Here is a 24,662-nt window from a genome sequence, read left to right as displayed (position 1 = left end):
TTTCTCTCACCTTTGACCTCTCCCCTCCTCCTGCCAAACTTTCCCTTTCCCTGGGGGTCTCGATGCTTGGCTGCTGGTTCTCCCATCCCTGCCAGGGATGACAGATCACCTCTTTGGATGAACATCATCAACACACCAGACTCATCCTTCTTTTCCCCTCCTTGGCTCTGAGCCACTTCCAGGAGGTAAGAAATGGACCCAGTTATGCCGGAGAGGAGCTCACCAGTCAGCATGGTGAGAGAGGAACTGCTCCATTCCCCTTTTTTGCCCTCAGCCACAAGTCCTGCCCTTGCCGGTCCTACATACTCAAAGTAGACTGCACATCCCTCACGCTGTGCATCCAGCTGGGTCACCTCATGCTCAAGACGTGGCCATGCACATGTGCCTCTCCATTTCTATTGGTCTCCTTCACCTTGCTTCCTTCTTTCCCTCCCCCACCACACATCTGCTCACAGGGTCCCACAGATCCGTTTCATCTCAGCACTGAGCCGTTTATTTCTTTCCAGAGAGTTAAAAGCCTGTCTCCCTTGATTTAGTGAGTCAAGAGTGGCTGGGGGCTGAAGAGGGGGGGTGGGGTGGGGATAAGAAAAGAATGAAATCAAGAAATAAAATAATGAAAAAAAGGTCTTGAGAACATCTGGAGCTGCTCTCAGGCAGGACGCAATATTCTCAGCCAGATGTTGAGCGACTGGCTCCTACTTGGGAAACCTCAACATGTCAGATGTGGAAATCCCACCCCACCTTCCCTTCCTTCCCCTTCTCGCCTTCTCCTTGTCCTGTTCTGGTTGTGCTGCCCACGTCACCCCCACGGGATGGCACTAAGAGGAAGAGGTGACTTATCTGCGATCCTGACGCTTGTCACTGAGGGGCGTCGACAGGTCCACGCTTGCCACTTGGCAGCAGCTGGTTCACCAAGCAGAGGGTTGGGGAGCACTATGGCTGAGCTCATAGTGCTGCTGCCTGCCTTGGGTGAGACAGAGCCAGGCGGCTGAGCAGACATCTGCAAGCAGTTTCAAAATAGCTGGCAGCAGTGCTGTAGCAGGATGGGCTAGGTGGTGAAGCCATCTGAGATGCCTGGCAGTTAGGCTTTCCCCATGAGACAAAGAGGAGCCTTTGCTCAGCCCCTGAGTGAGCACAGCTGAGGAGACAGCTGCCAGCGAGTCAGGAAGGGCACAGGCACACTGGTGGCCATGGGGTCACTGCTGCAGAGGAAGGAGCTCTTGGACAGCTCATCCATTCTGAATCATCGTTGTCACTGCAGATGGACTACGAGGATTAATACCAGCGCCAGAGCTGCTTGGGAGAGCCAGGATGGCACCACACTGAAAGCCACTGTCACCGAGGGGGTGACATCCATCCCACACAGGACATGCTCCACGGATCCACAACACCCTGCTGCAGCAGTGAGAGCAGCTGCTGAAGGCCTCACCCCTCATGGTCTGGATGTGGAACATCTGTCCACTGCCCAGGTCACCACCACAGAGCCCTGTGCTCCTGGGGGACTCCCCCTCTGCAGTGGCCTGCACATGATCCATTGCCCCCACGATGTCCATGATGCCCATCCATCACTGAGCCAGAGCATCCAGCAGAGCCACCCAGGGATGCTCAGGAATGAAATATTCCTTCTTCCCACCTGTGCTCTGTAAACTAGGAACCGTGACATGAAAAAGCAGAACTGGGAGTGAAGCAGGGGCAAACCTTACCAGGCTGCCCAGGACAGGGACAGGCTGGGAACAAGCTGCTCCAGGACAAGAACAATGCCTGCTGACAGCTGTCCAGCTCCTTCCCCAGGCTGGGTGCCCTGCAGACGTTGAGCTCCACCTATGTGAACCCGACCACCTCTTGCCTTAGCACCTAGTGCTGTTCTCCAGGGCCAAGCCTTGGCCCCCTCTAACCTGTTGCTCTTCATTTCCCTACAACCCAGAGCCTGAGCTTGGCTGGACATAAGAGTTATCATATTCAGGACCATCCTCCTCCCTTCATTCACACCATCCTGGAGACCAGCAAGGAAATAGACCAGCACTGTCCAGGGTTCTATCTCTCACATCTCATTATGAGGGGTGCCAGTAACCCAGAGTTTGCAGCCACCTGCAGAAGGTTTTTGCAGGGAGAGTTACCAGGGCATGAGCTGCATAGAGACACAAGCATCCCCAACCAATGAATGAGCTCTGGTCCTCTTTCTGCAGCAGAAACCTTCCCTAGGCTGATAGGGGAGCCCCTGACCCTCTACCCCTCCACAGGAATGGGCATAGCCAGATCAAACCCCACATCGTGTAGGGATCCCTCTCTAGAACCCACACTGGGTTGGAAGGGATTCTCAAAGGTCATCTCATCCATCCCCTCCCAAGATGGAAGAAGGGTAGAGAAGGGTGACAGTGCCCAAAACAGACACCAGAGAAACAGGATCACAGGGCATCCCTGCTCCCACACCCCCACCCCAGGGCAGTGGGGCTGGGTACCTGCTGGGAGTGGGGGACCAGAATGTTGGCAGCTGGGGCAAGGGACGTGCAGGCTGAGGTGGCCACAGGAGGTCCGTGGGGCTGGCCGAGGTAATGACAAGCAGGTGAGCAGGGGAAGGCATCGTCAGCCTCAGAGGGGCCAAGCAAGCAAGCAGAGAGCTGGGAGCGCGGGATCAAAGGCGGAGCGCGTGGGCTGCGCTTGTTTGGGAAAGGTCAGATGGTATTGGCAGATGTCTTCAAGGGGAGAGGAGAAAAACCTTTCCAAAACATTGGCCCTGATTTGAGGTTTCCTGATGGGCGGGACAGGGCTTTTTTCCTTTCCTTTCAGGCCACGGGTGGGTAGGAAGGTTGGCAGCATGCAAGGTGGGTGGGAAGGGCATGTCCGGCGTTCCTGCCCGTGCCAGGATCAACCCTCCTGCCCACCCAGCCACCTCCTGGCCCCCTCTGTCAGCTGCACCAGCCCCAACCACAGGGGTCCCTGTGGCTCAGAGCCCTCACCACATCACAGCACACCAGATTCAGCCCCCTGCACCTGGCCCCTGTGCTGTGGTCCTTCAGATAGCCAGGGAGATGGTCTCCTGATGGACTCTGCTTCATCACTTCCCTTCCTGCCCATCCCAGCAGCTCCATTGGTACAGGGCTCAGCACCTTGGAGCAATGTCACTGTCCTCCCAGTGCCACCATGACTGTCCTTGACCCCACTGGTGCTCTGCCACCTTTTCGGATTCCCACCAGAGAAGTGCCCTCGAGCAGGGGCAGAGAAGTGCCCAGTAAGGCCTCACTTTGCCCATTCTACTCACAGGGGGCAAGGGGATTCCAGGATCACCCCTTCCCAGTGAGCCCGGGAGCAGTCACGGTGCCACCAGCACTGCCGCGGTGTTCCCGAGAGGATGCCCACACTAGGGCTGGCTTGGGTCTCCCCAGCTCCTGCTCCAGGTCGCCTCGTCCCCACAGGCATTCGACCAGCCCCCCAGCACCGCGGACGGGGCCGGGCATCACCTCCTTCAGCGCTCCCAAAAGCGCCGCAGGGTCACGCAACCCTCCGCGCCCCACATTGCGCATTCCCGGGTTTGCTCTGCTTCCCAGGGACAGCCTGAGGGTCCCGGCTGGGGAAACTGAGGCAGGGGGCGGGGGCTGGGGGAGCAGCAAGGTGGGAGGGCGGCGGCAGGACCTGCGCTGGGGCGGAGGAATGCGCGCAGGCGGCAGGAAATGGCTGGGCTCGGCGAGCGGGAGCCGCCTGCTAAGAAAACAAGCGGGGGCTGAGCGGCAGCGGGGGCGCAGGGCCCGCCGGGGGGGCAGGAAGGGGACCGCAGGGGCAGGAATGCCAGCTGTGCCCCGGCTGGACCTGCTGCTGGACCCGCTGCCCAGCCCGCTGCCAAATCTGCTGCCCAGCCACTGCCCCTCGGTCCCACCTGCTGTCAGACCTGCTGCCGGGTCTGCTGCCCGACCCACCGCTGGCCCCGCTGCCTGGCCTGCTGATGGCCCGCCCCAAAGCTCTCTGCCGCAGCAGCCCTGGGTCCTCTGCACAGGCAGGTCTGGAGCAGAGCATCAGCCCAAGAGCTGCTGCAGATCCTCTTCTAGTCTTGGCCTGGCCCTGCCTCAGTTTCCCCAGCCTGAAACCCACCCTGTGCCCATAGTACTGAGCCCCATCCCAGAGGTTCTGAGGCTAGCACAAGCCACCACCAGGGCTCGGAGCTGCAGGGACATGCTAGCACTTAGAGCTGTGACCACGGCAGCTTCTGGTCTTCAATGTCCATGGCTATGGAGAAGCCAACCCCTGTGTCACTCCACCAGATGGATGTCAGGCACTACACGGATGATGAGCTGTGCATCAAAACCCACAAGGATGGGAGCAGATCAGGCTAGGAGCAGAGTGAGAAGCCAGGAATGGTCCCGTTGGAAAGGGCTTGGTGCAAGGGGGTATGGCCACAGTGGTGCAGGGGGTACCTCATGTTGGCAGCTGCCCACTGCCTAGTGCCCCAAGAGGGTGCCACCTTAATCAGCCATCCCACCTTATCTGTACCAAAGGATGCTCAGGGAAGCCCAGGATGGGTTTGGAGCTGCAGGGACATTTCTGGGTCTTTCCTGTCCCCTTTCAGAACAGTAGGGCATGAACTGCTGGCTGGATCGTGGTGCTGCTTTCAAACCCCACTGGTGGGTAACACAATATCTGACTGGGGCGTCTACGACTTTATCTGCAACAGATCAGGATGGAGAAAGACTTCTGAGACAGCATCTGGAAGCGGTTTAACCTTCACCAAGTTTTGCATGAAATACCAATTTTCCACCTCTTCCATTTAGTTTATTGAAATTAGGAGGGGAAGCTCCCCCCTCCTCCCTTCTACCACTCCCCTCCACCCCCAGGTTCTCCTCTGGGGCAGCTCAACTTCTCACAGTCCTTCTCCCTCTGCAACAGCTGAAGATGTCATGGAGCTGCATCTCAGGCTGGGGAGCACCTCCCTGTGCTGCAACAGGCAGCAGGGCTGCTCCTGCATGGCCATGCCCAAAGTGAAGGCACCACGCAGGGTTTCAGGCAGCAATGGGAGCAGGATGGTGCTGGGGGAACCTGTGGCAAGGAGCACTGAGGGTGATGGAGCAGGGATGGGTGCAGCATCCTGGAGCAATGGCCGGGGGAAGGTCCCATGGTGCTGGGCAGGGGCACAATTCATCACATAGGACCAGAGCAAGAGCTGAGCAGAGCAGTCAGCAGCGTCAGGAACTGACTGTGCCAGCCTGCTACTGGCACCAAGGTTTCAGAGGAGGGAAGTGTTAAGCAGCCCTGGCATTCATACGGTGATCAGAGGGTTGGAGAACCTCCCCTGTGGGGACAGGCTGAGGGAGCTGGGACTGTTAAGCCTGGAGAAGAGAAGACTCCAGGGAAACTTTAGAGCAGCCTTCCAGTTCCTAAAGGGGCTGCAGGAGAGCTGTGGAGGGACTTTTGATAAGGGCTGAGAGTGCCAGGACAAGGGACAACAGCTACGAGCTGGGAGAGGGGAGATTCAGAGTGGAGAGGAGGAAGAAACTGTTTGCAGCAAGGGCAAGGAGACACTGGAACAGGTTACCCAGGGAGGCTGTGGATGCCCTCTCTCTGGAGGTGTTGAAGACCAGGTTGGGTGAGGCCTCGAGCAACCTGAGCTAGTGGGAGGTGTCCCTGTCCACATCAGGGAGGTTGGAACTGAAAGATATTGAAGGTCCTTTCCAACCCAAACCATTCCATGATCCTCACCCCAAGCTCTGGCCCTGTGCCCTCCTTTCAGAGTCTGGGTTCAGAAGCAGCCGAGCAACCCTTCCCACACTGAGCATCCTGCCAACCTCTGCACTCAGCTTCAGACTGCTCAAGCAGCTGCTGGGCTCCAGGCCCTCTCCCGGAGATTTTCTTCAAAATTTGTCACCTGAGGCTCAGGGACATCTTTGGGAAGGGCAGTCCCAGCCTTGCCACCAGCTCTGCTTGCCAGCAGCTGCCAGCAGGGTCTCAGGCAGTCCCAGGGCCAGCTACCACATGTGCCATGGTTGCAGGGCCCAAGCAGGTGGTTTGGGAGGGAGCTGGCACGTCAGCTCTGGGGACACACTGGTGTGTGTCTGCCATGCAAAGTGGGGCTGACGGCAGGGCTGTGCTGCTCCTGGCACCGGGCAGCAGCAGTATGTTGTCCCAGGGGAGAGCTGGCAGGAGACAGGGAACTGGCTCTCCTCCCACCACGGGACGATGGCAGGGGACAGGGACATGCCAAGGCCACTGGCAAAGGCAAGATAACCTTGAAAGCTGGGAGCGGCACTGCCTCCACAAGAAAGTGGGTATGGAAATACTTTCCAGTTTGGAAACACATCCCAGATCCTGCCTGGTGGGAGGGGATGCAGGCAGGTGCCCAGCTACCATCAGCTCCCTCTGGCACAGGTCCATCATGCTACAGGGACAGTCCTTGCAAATCTCTTTCTTAGACATCCAAGGAGCATGGGGACTGCACCAGGAGGTGGCAGTGACTCAGGTAGCATTACACAGCATGCTTATGCCCTCCAGGGAGAGAGATGGCGATGTCATGAGGCTGCTTGCCCCGCTGCTGCCCTGGGGACCCGGGCTGGGAACATCCAGCATGGCACAGCTCTGTAAACGGGACCGAGGCGCAGGGTCAGTCCTGCAGAGTCCCAGCTCCACCAGTCCCAGCACACGGAGACTGAGGCTCTGCTCTGGCTCACTCCTCCTCACAGCTCCAGCCCCCACCTCGCTGCAGCTCCCGCTGGGCTGCAGCTTGGCCAGGACCATATGTCCCTGCCATGTCCCTGCTATGCTGCTGTGCTGCCGCTGCCAAGGCTGAGCATTGCTTCCCACCACTCCTGAAAAAGGGGGATGGAAGGAGAGAGGCCCCTGTGTGCCCATCTTTAGGGCAAAGTGGGGTGAGGGAGGGCCTTTAGCCCCACCATGGCCAGGTTTGAGCTTCTGCCCTACCCCAGCACCTGCTGCAGAAGACATGGAGGAGTCCTCCCCCGCACCATGGGAGGGCCTTAGGGCGTTTTTTTCTCCCACACAGCCCCCCAACCTCTGATCCTCCACCCTTCCATCCTGCTGCCCTCCTTGAGGGGCTGGAAGGGCATTTGCTATCCCCTGGCATGGCTCCACACGGAGCCCGGCTGCCAGGCGGGGCAGGGAGGTGAGGCCAAGCCAAGAGCTATAGAGCCAGGCGTGTGAAGCTCAAGGTTCAGCTGTCCTTGTCCCTGGCCCTCTCCTGCCGCCCCAGTTCCCAGAGGACTGTGCCTTTCCCATATGCTGGCAGGGCTGGGCGGGCGGGCACAGGGCCAGGGCGGAGCAGCGGGCACAGCAGGCAGCAGCCCTGCGCTCAGGGGCTGCACAGAAGCCCCTCTGCTCTGGGAAGAACAGGTGGGCTGCTGGGGGCTCCCGGCCCAAAGCCAGGCACTGCCCAGCATGCGCTGCTGCTTCAGCATCCGCCCTGCGTTCCCGTCCAGATCTGACCCTGCCAGGGGTGGGCACAGCTCGGGACTTGACCGTGGTGCAGAGTGTGACCCAGGGGGGTAACTGCTGCCAGGCACTTGGCTGGGCACTGACAGGATACATCCATCACCACTGCTGGCTGCCATCTGTGCCACCAGCACTCTTGCAGAGTAAAAGGGCAGCACAACCCTTGGTGACCCCTGAGAAACCCAAGCCCTATTCTGGGGAAGAGGGCAGGATATAAGAGGAGCCAGACCCATCCCATCCAGCTGGATTGTGGCTCCTCCACTGCCATCTCCCAGCACTCCTCATGTTTCCCAGTCCAAGCATCCAAACTGGGGAAACTGAGGCTCTGCACATGGGCACATTCCAGCCTAGCCTCACCCAGATTCCACCAGCATCCCCCTGGGATCTGTTCTCGTTGGGGCCATCCATCCCTGCTTGGCAGTGCAAAGGTAGGGTGCCACAGTCCCCTACACATGAACAACTCCTCTGGGGCTTCTTCCACACACCCAGTGACAGCTCTATCCCTTTCCCTGGAGTCAGAGCCATCCAGCACAGTTGCAGACACCAGCTCTGCTCCTCCATCCCCCAGCTCCTCTGGCCTGCAGACCTCTGGGGTGTTCCAGTGCCCACAGCCTCTTCCCTGCATGGTGCTGCACCCATTCAATTGAAAGAGTTGGGGCTGCTCAGTCTGGAGAAGAGGAGGCTCCGAGGTGACCTTATTGTGGCCTTTCAGTGTCTGAAGAGTGATACTGTGATACTGTGATACTGTGAAGAGGGCCTACAGAAAAAGCTGGGGAGGGACCTTTCAGGGTATCAGGGAGTGACAGGACATGGGGGAATGGAGTGAAGCTGGAGGTTCAGGCTGGATGTGAGGTTCAGGCTGGATGTGAGGAGGAAGTTCTTCACCATGACAGTGGTGAGAGCCTGGAATGGGTTGCCCAAGGTTGAGGCCCCATCCCTGGAGGTGTTTAAGGCCAGGCTGGATGAGGCTGTGGGCAGCCTGATCTAGGGTAGGCTGTCCCTGCCCATGGCAGGGGGGTTGGAACTCAATGATCCTTGTGATCCATTCCAACCCTGAATGATTCTATGATTCTAAGGTGTGAAATGATCTCATTAACCCAGTGCTGGGCTCTTAGTTCACACTGCTCTGACAGCTCACAAAGGCCTCCTTTCCAGTGTTTCATCCTTACTCCTTCCCTTCCTCCCTTGCTTCCTCTCTTGCTTTCCAGAGCACAGAGGTTCCATCATTTGTGGTAGCTGTGGGTATGTCTCCATGTCCAGCTCTCCAGCTTCCAAAGCCACCAGCCAATACTAACCACAGTCAAAGCTCAGAGGTGCTTCATTCCCAGTACTCCATGGGCAGGGTGGGAGATGTGGTGTCCCCATCCCTGCTTTCACTGGACACTGGAGGAGCCAGATGAGAAACAGCCTTGAGGCACAAATCCTCAAGTAGGGCCTCACCCCCACCAGCCCCAAGGAAAATTTGCTCTTTCCTGCTGAAAATTTTGGCTGCATCAATGCTGCTGAGGTTAATTCACTGCAGGAGCCACTTTGCCCTGACCCCCAATTTTAAACCACTCTTCCCATTTAATAACAACCGAGGAAGAGGGAAGAAAGAATGAGAGCCAAGCAGCACAGAGCTTGGCCAGGGCACTGCCCGGGAGCTGTGAGGGTGCATCCAGCTCCTGCCAGGCTACACAGCTGTGATGAATCCCTACGGATTAATACTAAACCCTGCCAATAAATCAACCATGGAGGCTTTCCAATCTGGTTCTCTCCCTCGGAACTTAGCAGGCAGAGGGATGCCGTTTCATGGGATGAGGATGACCTGAGCACAGCCTCTTTCCCCTACACCACCACGGTAGGCATCGGGCAGGGGCTGCCTGGTACAAAGGGCTGGCAGCAGCAGCAATGTGGGGTCCTGGAGGTGCTGCGTGGTCCCAGCCCTTGCTCTTCTGCTGCTGCCCTTCAGCGCAGACCCTTCAGCCCCTCCTCGCTCCCACTCCCAGCCCGGTCCCTCTCTCCCCCCTTCCTTGGCTGAGTGTTTGCCAGCGCAGGTGCGGGCTGGTCCCCCCCACCGTTGCCCGGGTTTTAATTAGCCGATAAAGAAAGCGTCCTTTTGAAGCAGGCAGGGGATTCCTCGCATCCCTGGCATTGCTGGGCTGCCTGGCTGTAACTCTATTCCAGTTAAAAGCTTTCTGCACCCAGCCAGGGCCCGCCAGGCCTCAGGCTCTCCCCACACCTGCAGGCAGGTCCCCGCGGGCTGCCTGCTCGGCCACTTGCACAATTACCCAACGTGATGATTAGCTGTGGGAGAGCAGGGCGGGCAGCACCGGGCCCTGCCAGCACCGCCTGCCTTCGCCCCTGATGTGGGGCAGCTGGGTCCTCCCCACCTTGGGCAGCCCAGTGCCCTGCACTGCCCCCAGAGCCGTCCCCACAGCATGGGGGGGACCTGGGTCTCGGCGGAAATGTGCCCAGCCTGGCATGGCTGCGTACAGCTCAGACAGCAGGTGCTGAGGGGCACAGGGCTCTCGGCTGCAGCCCAAAGCTCAGATGATTCCTCTGCTCCTCACAGCCCACAGGCCATAGGTCATGCCTTGGGGAGGCAAAGGTGAGAGTGCCTGGAGTCCCCTTCCAGGCAAGGTCTCTGCTCCCTGGCCTCCACCAGCCTGGATGCCCTTGGTTAGGCTGGGAACCCCAATGCACACCCTACTGCATCCCGATTTATGCATCACCCCCATGCACAGCCCTTCTGCAGCCCAGTGCATATCCCGCAGCCCAGTGCATATCCTGCAGCCATGCACATCTCCTTCATGCATGTTCCCTCCTGTAGCCCAATGCATGTTCTCCTGGAGCTCAACACACGTTCCCCTGATGCTTGTTTCTCCTGCAGCTCAATTCATATCCTCTGGATACACGTTTCCCTGATGAACATCCACAGGATGAAGGCTCCCCTGATGTACACCCTCCCGAGCCACATCCAACCCTAATCCCTGCCCCTGGCAAGGGGGTTGGAGCTAGATGATCCTTGAGGTCCCTTCCAGTGCGGACAATTCTATGATTCAGATTCTGTGATTGCATATTCCTCTTGTGCTTGTCCCCTCCTGCAGCCTGATGGATATCCCCCTGATGTTTGTCCCCTCCCGCAGCCTGGCAGATGTCCCCCTGCCGCATGCCTCTCCTGCAGCTCGATGGATGTGCCTGTAACGCACATTCTCCTGCTTCACATCCCCCCTGCATCCCGATGGATGTGCTCCCCTGCAGCCCAGCTGCCTGATGGATGTCCCTGCTGCAGCCCAACGGCCTGATGGATGTCCCCGCTGCAGCTCGGTGACATCCTCGCTCACGCAGCCCTCGGCAGGCCCCAGGGTGTGCCAGGCAGGCTGCCAGCCCAGCAGGGCTGCCCGCCCCACGCTCTGCCCGTTACACTGCGGAACCAATAAAAACGATTTCAGCCTGTGCCTGTGTGGTCTGCAGCCATGCCCCAGCTCCAGATAACCCAAGCAGAGGAAGCCCCAGGCTGGGCTTTAAATCTTCCCGGCCTTCACCAGCACCCCCAAGTGCCTGAGTCCCTGTTCCACAGCCAAAGCCTCCTCCCATAGTTGGAGGATGGCTGGGGCTGGGGCAGTGTGAGGGCAGCAGGGTGAGCCCCGCACCCCACAGCAGTGACAGGCTCTGGTCCTGCTCTAAATCAATGGCTGTGCCTTGGCAGCTCTGCTTGCACTGCTCCACTGGGGCATGGGGAGAGTGACTCTGCTTTCCTTTGGTTCTTTTCCCCCTTCTCCTTCTCTCCTCCTTGCTTTCCCAGGGCGGAGGATGGGGTCGGGGTGAGTGCTCATTTGAGGGTTCCAGCTCATTGAGAACAATGCGGGCAGGAAACAGAGGGCAGCATTGCTCAGGAATGCAAAGCATTCGCCTGCGGTTTGAAATGACTAATTTTTTCACAGCCTAGAATATAGAGATATATATCTTTTTAGAGACCTTTAAGGACAGACCAAATTGCTGCTCCCCCACATCGTGCCCCCAGCATCCATGAATCCTCCCCCTCCAGATTGAGTTTGTTGCAAAGCAGCACTAAGAACAAATGGTGACAGAGGGCTTGGGGAGCTGAGGGTCTAGGGGGAGTCCTGCAGAGAGAAGAGACTTGAAATCACCAGGTGAAGCTGAAGAAGTTGGACCTGCAGTCCGAAGGTCTGGGGAGTGGGCACGAAAACGAAGGTGCTGCTCCTGTGCCTCTCCCTGCAGAAGAGAAAATGGAATGTGGCACAGGGCAACAGTGGGGAGGGGAAGCTGCTGCGGGCATTGCTGGTGGTGGTCCCGGCTGCAGGGCAGGGGGATCTGCCAGGACACGCTGTGTGATGAGAAGACCTGCCAGGATAAGCTGTGAGAAGAAGGGACCTGCTGGGGCACAGTGTGTGGTGAGGGCACATGCCGGGGCACGCACACCCTTCCCGAGGTGCTGCAGGGCAAGGCCAGGCTGTCCTCATGCAGGGGTCACAGCTCTTGGGACTGCTGCTGTCCACCGAGAGTGAGAACAGAGACACCATGGACAGTGGAAGCAAAGGGCCAAGCAGGGTTGTCCTTGGGTTCCCTCAGGACAGCCACAGTCAGCTGCTCCCCACTGCCTGGACATCGAGGACCTTACCAGTCGTGTTGGGACAATTCCCACCTCTGGGAGCAGAAGAGGTACCATTGTCATGCCACAGTCCAAAGATGCTGCCCACCCGACCCCAGTACCATCCTATCTCCCCATCCACACTGGCTTAGAGCCCCCTCCCTGGATGTGTCCAGGGCCAGGCTGGATGAGGCCTTGAGGAACCCGGGCTAGTGGAAGATGTCCCTGTCCACGGCAGTGGCAGTGGAGCCAGATGATCTTTAAGATCCCTTCCAATCCAACTCATTCTATGGTTCTATGTCTCTGAACCCCTTCCCCCTTGGCACAGTGCAAGCTCTACTGCTGCTTTCCCTGCAGCAAGAGCTACTCTGGGAAGACCGAAGTGAGGTGAGAAGGTAGGGATGACTTCGCTTCCTAGCCTCAGGGGTTTGATTGCACCCGAAAATCCCTAGCTCTAGACTTGTCAGCTGCCCAGCACCACAGCCAGCAACCAGCGCAGCGAGCTTGGCCTGGGGGCAGCGGCACTGGGCGATGCAAAAGCACGGAGGCTCCTACCGCGATTCCAGCATCTCCATCAGTTCCTCCCTCTCGGAGGAGGCAGGAGGACCAGGAGAGTCAGCTGAGGACGTCCAGGCTCACAGCTTCACTTCCGAAGGCAGCGGAGGGGGGAAGCATTGTTTTGTTGAGAGCAATTGCTCTGCCTGCCCTGCCCCAGCAGACACACACACGCATCCTGTCCCGGGGCTGATTAGCTCCAGATCTGCACGCCCTGGCTGTGTGGGGATAGCTGCCTCCCACTCGCCGCTCCTGCAGCCCTCCCCCTAGCCCCAGGGCTGCCCCCCGCCGACCTTCCACCCCACGTCCCCAAAGACAGCCAGGCTGTGTTCGCGGGGAGCAGCTGCGGTTCCTCCCATCTGGATCCTCTTTGCAGATCCAGCTCGCAAACGTTTCGCTGCTCACCCGGAGGCTGAAAGGAAACATTTGGGCTCTCTTTGCTCTCCTTTTCGTGGCTGTGAAACCCTCTCTGCACCTTCCGTGGTGGTGCAGGGCCTGCTCTGGGGTGCTCACCACAAGATGCTCTCCCCTGTGGGGCACTGACAAAAGCCATTGCGGACCCCAAGATGAGATCCTGCAGCAGGACCAGCCTGGGCTGAGGGATGAGTCTGAGCACTAAACGAGCCCAGTGGCTGATGCAGTTCGCTTCCATGGGCCTTTTACAACAGCCAAACAGCTTGAAAAGTCACAAACCATGAAGGCATATAGAAAACCCCCATAAATCAAGTGAGAAGGAAAAGACATAGTGCTGGGAAGACATTTGTCTTTTATTGTCTCTTTGGACAGGCTTAGCATTGAAAGGCTTTTATCTCCTTTTTATGGCTTTTGGGGTGGGCTCCAAGCCAATAGGTACCTCGTGTCCTTGCTCTGCCTTCAATTACATCAGGCAGAAAGGAGGCTGGGGAGAAGAGCACAAGGAGATTGCAGCCAATGCGTACCTGCTGCCAGGGTGGACTGCATCTTCCCTGCCCTGAAACCTCAGCCTGTGGTCCACCCAGAGCTGGACAGGGGCCACTGTCCTCTCTAGGACTTAATGATGCTTTGCAACAAGCTAAAGGGACAGCAACACCTCAGGGATTTGGTTCAGATCACAGCTATACCTGTACTAAAAGCCTAGATCCAAGCGTTCAGGTGACGGAGGTTTAGACTGGATATCAGGAAAAAATTCTTTATGAAGGGAGTGGTCAGGGACTGGCACAGGCTGCCCAGGAAGCTGGTGGAGTCCCTATCCCTGGAAGTGTTCAAGAAATGTGTGGACATGGCACTTGGGGACATGGTGGTGTTAAGTTGGTGGTTGGACTGGATGAGCTTGGAGGCCTTTTCCAGCCAGAACAATTCTATGACTATAAGGGGAGGAGTCCCAAAAGCTCAAGGGCTTCTACAGACAAGTGGGGAAATGCCATCTTCCACCTCACAGACTCACCTTCCTACTTGCAGACCCTTAGTGCCTCCTTCCTGCTCACACACACCAACAGAGCCCCCAAACTTGTCTTCTCTGAGGCAATAGTAGGCGGTAGTGAGCCAGAAGCACTCAGCTGATGGCATGAGAGGAGTCTCAGTAATCCCCAGGACCCCCTGGCCAAGCTGGGCTCAAGAGGAGGGGTGATGTGGAGTAGAGGATTGAACTTCTATGTCTCTTCTTTCTAGTGAAGATGGTGAGACACTGGAACAGGTTGCCCAGGGGGGCTGTGGATGCCTCCTCCCTGTAGCTGTTCAAGGCCAGGGTGGGTGAGGCCTTGAGCAACCTGGGCTGGTGGGAGGTGTGCCTGCCCATGGCAGAGGGCTGGCACTGGATGATCTTTAAGGTCCCTTCCAATCCATTCTATGCATCTGTGATAAATGAGATCACCCCTAGGAAGAAGAAGCCTTGGCTGAATCCCCCCACAAGCCAGGCAGCAGCAGGAGCTGATGGCAAACATGTGGGAGAGGCCATTGCAATGCTGTGGAGGGCACACAGCGGCCCTGGCACCGCAGGCAGAGCCCCTGGTGGTGTGGCAGGGCCAGCTGTAGTGACCCACGGTTCAGGACAGGCTGTTCGTGCACAGAGCTGGGTTTGCTTAATACCAGGCATTGAATTGAGTGTGCTTTTTGTGCAGCTCCCTGCTGACACCAGGCCTTGGCTGGGTGATGAAAGGCTTCAGCTCCCCCAGCCCAGCACCCTGTGGTGTCCCAGATTTTCCCCTGGAAATCTTCCTGTCCCATCCCCCCAGTAGAAGTACCTGGGATGAGGGGGGTGGGGGCCAGGGGCGATGAGGGCACAGGGAAAGCAAAGGTGACCTATGGAGCCCATCTCACCATAGTATCATAGAATGGGTTAAGTTGGAAGGACCTCAGAGATCATCTAATCCAACTGCTTCCACTAGACCAGCATGGTCAGAGAGAAGAGTACCCAGAGAAGTCCATGCTGTGTGGTGAGGAATGATGCTTCTTGAAGCACACAGGAAAGCAGCAGCAAGGATGGTGGCAGCACATCAGCAGCACCAACACCAGCCCCCCAGCAGAGGGGCAGAATCACCTCCCTTGACCTGCTGGTCACATCATGTCACTCAGCCCTGCAACAGCTCTCCCCAGGGTGAGATCACAGCACTCAGAAGATCATGGTGTTATGGTTGAGGTCAGGAGTGGCATAGGACCATGCCCAGAAGTGGGGCTGTGGGCACAGGGTGGGCTGTGTTCCAGCAGTTCCCTGCTCCACTCCTGGAACCAGGTTGGGTCGAAGATGGGCAGGGATCTCTGCATCTTCAGGTGGCTGCACCCTGAAGAGCCACCCACACTTGCATCCCAACACCCTTGCTCCCCCATATCTTTGTCTCCCAGGGTGTCTGCCACCCCAGTTGACAGCCCTGGGGACAGGCTGCTGGGGGTCAAGGCTCCTTCCTCTACAGGACTTCCACCCCCAAAACCTGTGGTGAGGATCTCCACCCCTGCCCAGCTCATTCTCCTCACCAGTCCCCAGTTCTCAGCAGTAACTGGGTGCCCTGCTAGTCCTTATGGAGCTGCAGACTCTGCTGAAAGCAGTGGCTGCTGGGGCACTTCTCAGAGTTCATCTTGTGCTTGTAGCAGCAAGTAGATGTGCAGGCAGGGACAGAGGGGTCTAGACAGTGCAGGCAGTGGGTCCCAGAGGAGTTGTGCTCTCAGTGCCCCTAGAGCAAGGACCTTGTGGTCAAGAGGAAGAGCAAACCTTCATGCAACACCCTCTTGCAATGCCCCACGTGTGGGGCAGAGTGGCTGGAGAGCTGCTCCTCTGAGAAGGACCTGGGGGTGCTGGTTGACAGCAGCTGAACATGAACTAGTGTGTGCCCAAGAGGGCCATGAGCATCCTGGCCTGGATCAGCACTGTTGTGGCCAGCAGAAGGGAAGCAATGGTGCTCGTGTACTGGGCACTGGTGAGGCCACACCTTGAATCTTGACATCAGTTCTGTGCCACTCACTCCAAAAAGGACATTGAGGGGCTGGAGCAGGTCCAGAGAAAGGCAACCAAGGTGCAATTCCCTGGAAGGAGGTCAGGGTGAGGCAAGAGGATGAGAGGAAATGGCCTCAAGCTGCATGAGGGCAGGTTTAGGTTGGAGAGGAGGAAGAATTTCTTTGCTGCAAGAGTGATCAGGCACTGGCACAGGCTGCCCAGGGAGGAGGTGGTGGAGTCCCCATTCCTGAAGGTGTCCCAGAAACCTGTGGCTACAGCACTTGGTTTAGTGGCCCTGGAGGCGTTGGGTGAATGGTTGGGCTGGCTGACCTTAGAGGTATTTTCCCACCTTAACGATGCTGTGATTTGAAGTCCTGTTCAAACCCAGCATCTTCAGGCTAAGCATCAAGCTGCAGAGCTGGTGGAGAGACGCTGCAGGGGGCAGAGGCGCAGGAGAGCGAGGAGGGGGACAGGCAGGCAGCGCGCGCAGGGTTAAACGCGTCCTTCCCACCCAGCCTCCGCTGTGTGCCAATCCTCCCAGCCCTGTGTTTGAAATCCTTTCTGCTATCTCCTGAAAATATTTACAGTAGAGGCAGATAAATTAGCTGCAGCGCTTATTGAGTCTCCCTGGAAATATATACAGCAGCTCGAGATGTTTAAAAACACCAGCGGCCGACGGCTCTTTACTATATCTGGAAGAGATTTCACAGCGCCCAGGGCCGGCGCTGGGGAGCTCACATTTATTTTCACTCAAGTAGAGAAAGTTAAAGGACCCTTCACTGGAGTTTATTTTCATCTCTACTTGCATAAGACGAGGAGCCAAGGTTGGCTCAGAGCGAGCTCCGGGGCAGCAGGGCAGGTTGAGGTAGAGCAGGAGAGTAGGAGTTGGGTGGCACTGGGAGCTTCCAGTGAGAGCTGGGTAGGGATTGTCCTACTGCAGGGTATGTTGCATGATGGACCTCTGGATGTGCCTGCAGGGAAACCCCCTCCTGCTCTGACTAGATGATGTTTCGAGAGCTCTTTCAACCCCTACCATTCCGTGGTTCTGTGGAAATGAGTGGCACCATTACCAGGTACCCATGGGACACGTCTGGCAGTCTAGGCTGCCTGGTCCAGTGTGGAGGTCTCTTCTCCTGCCAGAGGGACCTCGGCTGATCCAACTCCTCACAGAGTTGCTTCTGCGAAGGAGGTGCCTGTCCCCGTGCCCCAGAACACACCTTTCTGAGGACAGTGAAAGCTCTTCAAAGTCCAAGTGGTGCCATCAGAAGAGTAATGTCCTCCACAGCCAAAGCACCTTGAGATGTTACTCCTATTCCTTGTGCCAGCCCAGGTCAAGAAACTCTGCCAGGGTAAGGCAATGGACATTGTCACACCTGACAGCTGTTTGTTGGCTCCTGTCTGCCAGAGAAAAGAGAAAGTTGAAATCATCTCCACATGCAAATTTCTTAATAGCTTCTAGGTGCAAATCAAGATATCTTTAAAGCCACATCTGAGCCACCAGCTGCCACAGACTCTCCCCCATCTCCAGACTTTGAGGCTGACCCTCCTCGAGTGCCCTTCTCAGATCTCCACCAGCTTGCTGTGGAATATCTCCGCCTCTCAGCCAGCTCCTGCAGTGTCTGGTGACAGTTCATGGATCAAATCTTTCTCTTCCCATCTTTTCTGGCTTGAGGTTTCCCAAGGCCAAGACACCTGCCAGCTAGGAGTCAAGGACCAAGGTCTTTCAATGCACTCATTGCCTCTCAGTCACTGACCCAACTTTAGATGACAATGTCTTCTGGGCCACTGGCATCAAGGGCTGGAATCAAGCTGCTGGCCTTGACGTAAAAGGCTTTGGGAAGCCATTTGCTAATTCCCCTGAGTCACCCTCTGCCCCTGGCTGTTTTGAAATTCATATCTAATGAGTGGTTTGGGTGAAGGAATTCTGCAAAGATGCAAACAATTGCTTTGCCAAAACAAATGGAGCCAGAGCTGGGCTTATAAACATATAAATCATTTCTAGTTTTCAGCTTGCAAACAAGATCCTTGTTTCTCTGTAGGGATTTTGGGGGAGAGCAGGAGGAGGACCGGAGAGAGCAAACCGAAGCTCTCTTCCAAAGGTAGTCCATGCATGAGGCACCAGGCACCCACCAGAAAGCCTCCAGGAAGAAGGAGCTCCAGAAAGTCTCCAAGAGTCTCCAGCAGGGAGGGAAGCTGGGCATCTCACCAGCTTTTTTGGTTACTGGCTCCTCAAGCAAGAATCTGCAGCAAATTAACTCAACCAATTCTTAATTTTCTCTCCAAGTGAGGCATGCCATGTGCTGGGCCAGAGATGGAGAAACACCCTTGGGCCTGAAGGACATCGCAGAGAGGACAACTTCCCCACGCTGCTCAGGGCTGGCCAGACGTGTGCTTGGCCGTGCGCTGCCTCCAGCGGGACAGGAGGCTGCAAACCACACAAAGGCAAGCACTGGAGGATGGAGCTCACCTGACTGCAGGCTCACTCGTGTCACTCACGACCCTGGGACACAGGTGGCCTTTTGCTTTGGCAACTGTTGGGCCCAGAGCTGGGAGGTGGCAAACTTGTGCCCTGTGCCAGCAGCTGCTCTTGCACCAAGCTCGCTCTAACCACATTTTTTCCCAAATAAAGTGTCCTAGCTCGGTCAAATCTGGGCATATTCCAGGGACACAAGGCAGAGAAGCTCAGCCTCTCCTTCCCTACTTGCCAAATCTCTTCAAAGGCAGAATTTTCAAACAAAATAAGGACAAATGCTTTATTTGCCTTTAGCCCTGCTCTTGGGAAGAGCCATGCTCTTCAGCTGAATTTTTCTCCCCCACCCCACACTCTCACCCCCCAAATTCAACTGGAGGCTGCAAGCCACCCTGCAAACAATTGCCACCCAGTCTGCTGCTTTGGCTAAAGCTGGCAGCAGTAGCTGCAGGCAGGGCTGTGGAGGAGGCAGCACCCAGCGTCCTTAAGGCAGAGGACATTCTCCCCCAGCACATGGAGCCCGTCTGCGACACGCAGGGAGCGCAGGCACTTTATTTACAGGAGCCTGAGGATGTGCCTCGCTCTTGCAGGGGCTCCGGGTTGGAGTTGGGTGTTTTTCCCCCCAGGCCTGCGGAAGCCAGGCAGATAACCAAAGCCGTTCCTCACTTTCACAGCAGATAAGCTAATTGTCGGATGTGCCCTTTGAGATAAGCAGAGCCGGGGTTTACGAGCGAACATGTGTTCAGGGGAAGCGCCGGCACTCGCCGCGCCGCGCAGCGCAGCCCGGCGGCCAGCCCGCTCCTGCCCCCGGGAACCCGCCTGGCCCTCGCCTGCGGGGGCTCCAAGGCGGCTTAAGGGCCACAGGCAGCCTGTTTGGAGGGGGCGGTGTTCCCCTGCTTCCCCGCTGCCTTGCTGTTGAGCAAGGGTGGCTGCCAGGAGGATGGAGGCTGCCTTTTCACAGTCTCCTCTGCTCTGCTCTGCTCTGCTCTGCTGAGGCTCCACCTTGCAGCACTGCCTCCAGTTCTGGTGCCCCTAGCACAAGAAGGACGGGGACATGCTGGAGTGGGTCCAGAGGAGGCCACCAGGATGATCAGAGGGCTGCAGAACCTCTGCCTTGTAGACAGGCTGAAAGAATTGGGGCTGTTCAACCTGGAGAAGAGAAGGTTCCAGGAAAAGCTTGGAGCTGCATTTCAGTACCTGAGGGGGACCTACAGGAAGGCCAGGGAGGGACTGTTCAGAAGGGCCTGTGGGGATAGGATGAAGGGTTTGAAACTGGAGCAGGACACAGTTAGGTTGGACACCAGGAGGAAGCTCTGCACAATGAGGATGGGGAGACACTGGAAAAGGCTGCCTAGGGAGGTGGTTGAGGCCATCCCTGGAGACATTCAAGATCAGACTTGCTGTGGCCCTGGGCAGCCTGCTCTAGTTGGAGGTGTCCCTGCTGCCTGCAGAGGGGTTGGACAAGATGCCCTTGGAGGGTCCCTTCCATCCCAGTGCAATCTGTGGATCTGTGAAAAGGCAGGGGATAATGGGGACAAGCTACTCCTGGGGAGACGCCTATTGGACTTGGGAAGAAAATGCTTCCTGATGGGAACAGTCAGGCACTGGAATCATATCCCAAGGGATGCAGTGGATTCCCCTCCACTGGACAGTTCTAAGACTCAGCTTGACAGGGTGCTGAGTTACACTGTCACATAGAAAGGTTGGACCAGATGACCCTTGGTGTCCCTTCCCCCCTGGCATTCTGTGACTCTGAAATGTTGCAGAGCAGACCATGCCAGGACATCCCAGAGGCAGACCCAGGTCTTTGGCTGCTCTGCAGTTCAGCAGAGAGCTTCTCACCCACTGAAACCCATAAAACCACTGCAGAGAGTTCAGGAGAAGTCAGGCCAGGGTGATGGTGGAGAAGAGATTCCCCAGCAGAACAAGTGGGTGCAGAGCCCCTGCCCGATGTGTGAAGGTGTTTCACTCCAGTTCCTGCGGACACAAATGGCTCCAGCACTGGTGTGGCAACTGCTGAGCACTGGTCTGTCCTGAAATAAGCCAAGACACCAAGGGCTGAGGCTTAGCCCAGACAGAGTTGGAAGGGATCATAAAGACCATCCAGTATGAACTCCCAACACTGGGGATCATAGAGTCATAAACCCAACCAAGTCAGAAGAGACCTCCAAGCTCATCCAGTCCAGCCTAGCACCCAGCCCTGTCCAATCAACCAGACCATGGCACTAAGTGCCTCATCCAGGCTTTTCTTCAACACCTCCAGGGACAGTGAATCCAGCACCTCCCTGGGCAGCCCATTCCAATGCCAATCACTCTGTGCAGAACTTCCTCCTAACATCCAGCCTAGGCCTCCCCTGACAGAACTTGAGACTGTGTCCCCTTGTTCTGTTGCTGGCTGCTTGGGAGAAGAGATCAACCCCACCTGGCTACAGCCTCCCTTCAGGTGGTTGTAGAGATCAATGAGATCACCCCTGAGCCTCCTCTTCTCCAGGCTGCACACCCTCAGCTCCCTCAGCCTCTCCTCACAGGGCTGTGCTCCAGGCCTCTCACCAGCTTCATTGCCCTTCTCTGGACACGTTTCAGTATCTCAGCATCTCTCTTGAATTGCTCCACTCGGACCAGCTTCCAGCACTGAGAATGCTCCATCCAGACCAGCTCCCAGCACTGAGAATGCTCCATCCAGACCAGCTCCCAGCACTGGGGATGCTCCATCCAGACCAGCTTCCAGCACTGAGAATGCTCCATCCAGACCAGCTCCCAGCACTGGGGACGGTCTACTCAGTCCAGCTCTCAGTTCCTGGGTTGCTAAGTCCACTCCTGCTCTAAGCACTGGCATAGCTCATCCCAGTTTGGCTTTCCAGAGCTGGAGATGTTCCATCCAGACCAGCTCATGGTGCCACCAGCCACATCTGCAGCTGCAGGAGCTGCTCAGCCAAAGCACCCAGCTCCTGTGATCCCACCATGCCACCCCAGCAGCTCTCTGGGGCCGTGCTCCCTGCTCCCCCCAGCAGGCGAGCCACCCTCGCTGCGCTGTCCCTTCCCTCCCTCCCTGAGCAGCCATCACTCACCAGGCTTTGATTAGGACCACAAAGGAACCTTGGAGGAACCACGGGGAGGCTGGAGGGAGGCAGGCAGATGATGAAAGAGCTGTCAAATGGGATTAAACAGGAACCGTCTCCCCTACTGCTGGGCAGCAGGAAGGGGGACAGATTGTCCTGGATTGTAATGCAGGAGCCCTCCTGCTGCTGGAGCCTGCCAGGCCCATCCTCCCGTGGCCACCGGCCAGCCCTGCTCCAGCAGCGGGCAGCGGGACAGCCGGGCAGCGGTGCCCGCACGGGAGGTGGGCAATGCATGAACGCTCTTCACACCAGCACCCACCCCTGAGCCCTCAGTGAGACCCCTCTTCCATCTGCTCCTGAGCTGGGGAAGCCATGCCCCAGGTTCCCAGGCACTGAGAGCCCCAAGTGGTTTCAAGGAAGGCTGCATCCATGCCCAGGCTGCAGCTGGTGATGCCCACTTGTCCCCACTGGCACCTGCTGCTACCAGCGTGCCTCTTTGCTCCCTCCAGCCATTTCCCAAGGGGAGATGGCATGGCAGGGAATATCTTGTCTGCAGCGTCCTTGCCAGCCAGTGGGTGCAAAATCCTTTTTCTCCTGCCTGGCCTCCAGGCAGAGGATCACAGAGGTGAGGAAAGGGTGGAGCTGCTTTCTCCAGAGCTTCCCCAGCTCCCCAGGGGTGCGGGTGGCTGCTCATCCCTCCAGGCCTCTGCGGGTAGGACTCTGCGTCCATACATCCTCCTGCCAGCCCCTGAGCAGCACAGTGAGCAGGGCACAGGGTGCCACAAGCTGTGCAGCCATCCCATGCATGGCAGAGGCATAGCTTGACTTTCCCAGGGATGCATGGCTTCAGGACCTCAGCAGGTGGGTGCCAGCAGGTGGGAGTGCTGGGATGGGAAGCCGGCAGGGCTGGCTCCCTGCAGGCGAGGGACAGGCAGGAGGCAGGGGGACAGGACAGAACAACAGGCATGCAAAGAGGCAGGAAGACAGCAGTGGGGCAAGTCGGAGGAGAAGCACGGGGACGGGACAGGAGAACAGGCAGTGGGGCAGGCAGGAGAAGAGGAAGGACGGGCAGGAGAATAGGCAGTGGGGCAAGCAGGGGAACAGGACAGGCAGGAGGAGAAGGCATCCCGATCCTTGGCTTTCCAAGCACCTGGGAAGCAAGGCCCTTGGGGAACCCATACGACCCCACCACCACCCTGTCCCAGCTCCCAGCCAGGAGCTGGTAGGCAGGATCCCACCCCACCCCCCCAAGCCCCTGGCCCCCTGAGCGCCGAGTCCTCACCACCCACTCTGCCAGCAGCAGCTCCAGTTTCTCACAGCACCCTCTTTTCTGAGCCATTCGTCACGGCCCCTGGCACAAAAGCCAGGGAGAGAAAGAAACAAGGAGTAGGAAAAGGAAGGAAGATAAAAAAAAAAAAAAAAGAAAAAAAAATAACAAAAAAACCCACGAAAAAACTAGAGAGAAAGGGAGCAAGAAGGAAAGAAAGAGGGAGGACAAGGCGTGAAAAGGGCCAGGTCTGCCGCCGGGAGGGGAGGAGGGGAAGTTCTGAACTAAATGAAGCACCTCGGCGGCTCGGGGGGCAGTGGGAGGCAGCCCGACCGCGGCTGAATTTTAAACGCCTGCCGCACAATCGCTCCCATTCTGCGAAGAGAGGAAGCTGTGTCCAAAGCCCCTCATGTTTATTCATGAGCGGCCTCGCTGGCCCCTCCCACCCCATTGTCTGGGGGTATTTATTTGGGGGCATCTGTCTGGCCCGATGAATGGCGGAGGGGTAATAAATGGGATGGTGAGGCCAGGGAGGGGAGCCGGCTCGGGCGAGCCGGGCGGTGGGCTGCCCTGCCTCCCAACTCCCTTCCCACTCCTCCCCTTCACCCCATGCTGCCTGGGGAGGTGCTTCTGCCCCCCGCACTGTCCCCAGGGGACCGCGGGCAGGGCTCCTGCAGATCCATGGCAGCCCTGGGGTGACGGAGGGAAGGGAGTGGGAACCAAGTCTGGTGGGGCAAGGATAGATGGAGCTGGGGTTGTGGGCAGCTGGAGGCCAGGGAGGTGAAGGGTGGGCATCCCCCAGGATGCCAACAGCAGCAAAGCCAGGAGAGGATATGGAGTGTGGCCTGCCACTGAGAGCAGCTGCATGGGATGGAGCTCATGGGAGGCTTGCCATGCCTGGCTGGGAGCAGCAACCAGTCATTCCAAGAGCAAGCAAGGCCATGTCAGGAGAAGGAGGATCTGATTCATCCATGCAGAGGGACAGAAGGCTCATCAGGGACAGGTCAAGCAGCCTGCAGTGGAGACAGCTGTGTCTCATGCCTCCTGGGCCAGGCCACCACCCTCCCACCTCTCCTGCTGGAGAGCAGCAGCTTCCTCCTCATCCATCCTCACTGGGACACCGTCCTTGTAGGGAGCAAGAAGCTCTGCATCAAAAGCAGCCCTGGTCACATCAAGGGGCTTAGGCACTTCAGAGCCCAGAAGCAAGGCACTGTGGAGTCCTGGAGACATAGAGACCCATGGGACACAGCCATGAGGGTGCTGGCCAACCTGGCTCTGTGGGAAGAACATCACACCAGAGAAAACAAGCAGCTCTCCTGCCAGTGGGGGTGGTGGAGGCATGAGGACAGAACGGATGAGCTGGTGTGGGCAGCTTGGCATTCTCCATGCCAGCCCTTGCTTCACCTGGATCTCAGAGCATCTGCTGTCCAGCCTGCCCCTTGGGCAGGGGATGCCTGCAGAACGCAGGAGCCATGCTCCTTTGCAAAGCCACTGCAAGGACACCCAGCTGGAAGCTGGAGCTCATCAAATTCAGCCTTGAAACAGAAGCTGCAGCCTCACAGCTGCCAAGAAGAGGAGCAAAGAAAAGAGGCGGCTCTCGACAGCACAGCCACAAGAGCCACTTCTCCCAGTGCACAGTGTCACCCAGGCGCTGGCAGAGGTGGCATGACGTGGGGAGGGAACCGGGGCTGCCTGGTGGTCACCTCCACCATGTTGACAGAGCCCAGCCAGATGCTCCCACCCAGGCACCGAGTGTTTGAGGAGGGCTGAGAGGCTCTGGGCAGGGAAAGCAGCCAAGAAGAGCCAGCCTGGCCAGCAGCTCAGGGAGCAGATGGTGCGGGCAGCAGGGGAGCACAGCCACCTCCTCATGTGGGACAGGAGCCAGG

At 57.6% G+C, this 24,662-nt stretch overlaps 1 long non-coding RNA gene across 3 annotated transcripts; it reads right to left on the bottom strand.

Moving 5' to 3' along the window:
• Nucleotides 1-16,750: 16,750 nt before the first annotated feature.
• LOC135180313 (uncharacterized) lies at nucleotides 16,751-23,007 on the bottom strand. 3 transcript variants are annotated; one of them, XR_010304382.1, is made up of 3 exons: nucleotides 22,792-23,007; nucleotides 21,519-21,597; nucleotides 16,751-17,378 (listed from the first exon to the last, which is right to left on the bottom strand). It is a non-coding gene; the product is annotated as an uncharacterized LOC135180313 (long non-coding RNA). The 3 variants fall into 3 exon arrangements; XR_010304383.1 differs by having other exon boundaries at nucleotides 21,519-21,567; XR_010304384.1 differs by having other exon boundaries at nucleotides 22,799-23,007.
• Between the last annotated feature and the right edge of the window lie 1,655 nt (nucleotides 23,008-24,662).

Source organism: Pogoniulus pusillus, chromosome 13, assembly GCF_015220805.1.
Source record: "Pogoniulus pusillus isolate bPogPus1 chromosome 13, bPogPus1.pri, whole genome shotgun sequence".
Lineage (NCBI taxonomy): Eukaryota > Metazoa > Chordata > Aves > Piciformes > Lybiidae > Pogoniulus > Pogoniulus pusillus.
This window is presented reverse-complemented; position numbering and strand designations above follow the sequence as displayed.